We start from the raw sequence: 3,530 nt of genomic DNA, 5'->3' as shown, positions 1-3,530 counted from the left end.
TCTATCCGAAATATTATTTTAATATGTAATCAGTATAAAATTATCATTGAAATATTTTATTTTCATACGAAGTTATCAAAATCTGGTATGTATTTTACACTTATGATTCATTTCAATTCAGATGTTTTCTTTTTTAAATTAATTTTTTTTAGGAATCTCTATACCCAACATGGGGCTTGAACCCACGACCCTGAGATCAAGAGCCACACGCTCCTCTGACGAAGCCAGCCAGTCGCCCCCAGGTGCTAAATTTTCACTAGCAATATTTTTTAAATTTTTAAAAATCTTTGTTTATTTTTGAGAGACACACAGAGTGTGCATGTGGGGGAGGGGGCAGGTAGAGAGCGAGGGAGACACAGAAATTGAAGCCGGCTCCAGGCTCCGAGATGTCAGCACAGAGCCCGACGCGGGGCTTGAACTCACAAGCTGTGAGATCATGACCTGAGCCAAAGTCGGGGGCTCAACTGACTGAGCCACCCAGGCGCCCCTCATTAGCAATATTTGCTCTGTATTTAAATTTCATGGAATTTATAGTTTAAAAATTATATTTACGTAACCAAGTTATTTCAAACATACTGAAAAAGTTTCCAAAACTGAATCGAGTAACCCCTAAAATAATTTTTCTTTAACATCTGTGTTCACATTGGATAATACTAGTTCACCTTTTTAAGAAGAATTTACCTTGAAACGAAAGCATATCAGCTACAAAATACATCAGCTCAAGGTAGGAAAACTGACCTATTCCTGTTTTCAGCTTGGTTGTGTTAGTACTGAATTCAAATGTCAGTTATTGCATAAACTGAGAAGCAACCCCTTAGTGCTGGGGTAGCGTTTGCAGCAAATTCACATAATGCTGTAAATTACCCTTAAACATTCTGCCTATTTACTCATATTAGAAAAATTCATAAAATCAAAAAAAAAAGAAAAATTTGTAAAATCAGTATATTGATTTGTGCTCCAAAGATTTTGATTGCAAATAGTTTCCTACCTGCCTAGCACAGTGACCAATAAGCTCTTTTTTCATTTTTTTTTTCCCCAAAGATTTTATTTTTCAGCAATCTCTATACCTGATATGGGACCCGAACTCACCACCCTGAGATCAAGAGTCTCATGCTCTGCCTGCTGAGCCAGCCAGGTGCCCCCCGATAAGCTCTGACGTGACATTTTTAAGCTTCCCATTGAGCTCTTCTGTGTGCACTCCGATCTTGATGAGAAAACATAAATCCCAACGCCATTTGTTGTCTTTGATTATTGAGTATTTGGCAATATTCTCTTTATTTCAGGAAAGTCTTTTTTAAATTACTTATTATTTTAGAGAGAGACAGACAGACAGACAGCGTGATCGGGGGGAGAGGGGCAGAGGGAGAGAGAGAGAAGTGGGCTTTATGCTCAGCACGGAGCCTGATGTGAGGCTCCATCCCACGACCTTGGGATCATGACCTGAGCCAAAATCAAGAGTCAAATGCGCAACGGACTCAAAGGCCCAGCTGCCGCTGAGGAAGCTCTCGGCCCCCCGGCGAAGGGCTCTTCCGTGACGCAGGCCACCAGCACGGGCAGACGCCATTCTGTTCCTTGTCCTTTCTTTCAAGGGCCCACGAAACTGACGATGCCTCAGTGCATTTGCACGTGTTTACAGAACAGTTTAGAAACCCTCTGTGACATTCTTCACGGTGTCTGCTTCGGAAACGTGAGTACGGACGTTTCCACCACGTATCACATAGCGAATACAGCAATAGCAGGAGCCTCAGGGTCTCCTTTTAAAAGTCCAGCAAAGCCCGGTCTCCAGCTAACGTGGCCACGGCACCGTCTGTTGTGACAGAGATCGGTTCGTCCGCCTCTAGCTGACACTCAAGACTCAAAAATACCCTGTCCCTGGGTGTATTTTTCAGACCACGAATTGACAACGTCTGTTCCTACATTTGAAATTGTTATGTGTTTCGTATCTTGTTCCCTACCGGGGTTGCTCGGGTGTGTTTTAGATCAGCTCATTAGGGTTACCTTTTTTAACCTAAATGATGTTCCGTGGGGGCGCCTGGGGGGCTCAGTTGGTTGAGCGTCCGACTGCAGCTCAGGTCATGATCTCACGGTTCGTGGGTTCGAGCCCCGCGTCGGGCTCTGTGCTGACAGCTCAGAGCCTGGAGCTGCTTCCGATTCTGTGTCTCCCTCTCTCTCTGCCCCTCCCTGCTTGTGCTCTGTCTCTCTTTCTCTGTCTCTCTCTCTCTCTCAACTAAACACATATTTAGAAAGAAAAATGAGGTTGCAGCAGCAGAAGATTCTGTGTCCATCGCAGACACGTAAGGCTGGCTCGGCATTCTCGTTGTGAGTGTGACCTGCCTGTACCACGGACCGCGGTTCCCTCCCCTGCGGTCCTCCGCGCGGGGCCGGTGCTGAGTTTCCCCAGGACACATGACGGGGTCTCTCCTCTGACGCCCCCTGAACGTCCCCTCCTGGTCGCGGCCAGGGGTCCCCTCTTCTTTTCCCTGCGTGGCCCCAGCCAGCTCCGCGAGCTTCCCACGGCGGCGCCTCTTGTCAGCCTGGAGCTGGGGGTGGGGAACGTGGATTCCAAGGGCTCTGTCTGGACTTCAGCTGACACATGTTCCTCTTTTTTTTTTAATGTTTTATTATTTTTGAGGGGGGGGGAGAGGGGCAGAGAGAGAGAGGGAGACACAGACTCCCAAGCAGGCTCCAGGCTCCGAGCTGTCAGCACAGAGCCCGACGCAGGGGTTGAACTCATGAACTGCAAGATCATGACCTGAGCTGAAGTCAAATGCTCAACCGACTGAGCCCCCCAGGCCCCCCTAGCTGACACATTTTTTCTTTTCTTTTCTTTTTATACTTTTTTATTATGTTTATTTATTTTGAGAGAGAGAGACAGAGAGAGACAGAGTGCGAGTAGGGGAGGGCCAGAGAGAGAGGGAGACAGAGTCCGAAGCGGCTCCAGGCTCCGAGCTGTCAGCACGGAGCTCGAGTGTGAGATGAGTGTGAGATCACGACCAGAGGCGGAGTCGAACGCTCCACCGACTGAGCCCCCCAGGCGCCCTCAGCCGACACAGTTGTAACCGTGATCTCGGTGCCGGGGGTGCACACGGCCGGGGAGCGTGGCACCGCTGACCTGAATCCCCTGGGCGGGCCACCGTCACACAGATGAGTCGAAGCCTGTTTGCCTGACCTCAGAGCCACGGCCACACGGGCGCTGTGGCTGGAGGGCCGGCCGGGCAGCCCTTCTGAAAGCTACTATTTGGCCCATCCCTTCCCTCTCCGTGGCCTCGGCCCGCCCTCGGTGGAGACGCAGGCTGACCCGGTTCCCTGCGGTCAGACCCAGTGTCGCCGGGCGGTTAACACCTGTCCTGGCAGCAGCTGCTCTCAGGAGCCGGGGCGGGGGTCCGCCTGCGTGAAGGGCCCTGACCGGTCCTCACAGCGATCCGGGAGGCCCAGGCTGGAATCCGAGGCCCTGGCTCCACGCAGCCCAGGCCCCTTGTGTTGAAATTGTTTCCCAGTGACTTGGGGAGGGTGGGGGGGGGGGGAAGGGA

At 50.3% G+C, this 3,530-nt stretch overlaps 1 long non-coding RNA gene across 1 annotated transcript in view; it reads left to right on the top strand.

Moving 5' to 3' along the window:
- The window catches only part of LOC144226067 (uncharacterized), a 7,539-nt gene extending 6,305 nt beyond the window's left edge, over positions 1-1,234 (top strand). The window contains exons 3-5 of the long non-coding RNA XR_013333528.1: positions 153-242; positions 658-724; positions 1,042-1,234. This is a non-coding gene — a long non-coding RNA (uncharacterized LOC144226067). The remainder of the gene's footprint in view (positions 1-152; positions 243-657; positions 725-1,041) is intronic.
- Positions 1,235-3,530: the final 2,296 nt, after the last annotated feature.

Source organism: Crocuta crocuta, unplaced genomic scaffold, assembly GCF_008692635.1.
Source record: "Crocuta crocuta isolate KB4526 unplaced genomic scaffold, BGI_CrCroc_1.0 scaffold506, whole genome shotgun sequence".
Classification (NCBI taxonomy): Eukaryota; Metazoa; Chordata; class Mammalia; order Carnivora; family Hyaenidae; genus Crocuta; species Crocuta crocuta.
The sequence above is the reverse complement of the archived record's forward strand: the minus strand, read 5'-3'. Positions and strand labels throughout refer to the sequence as shown.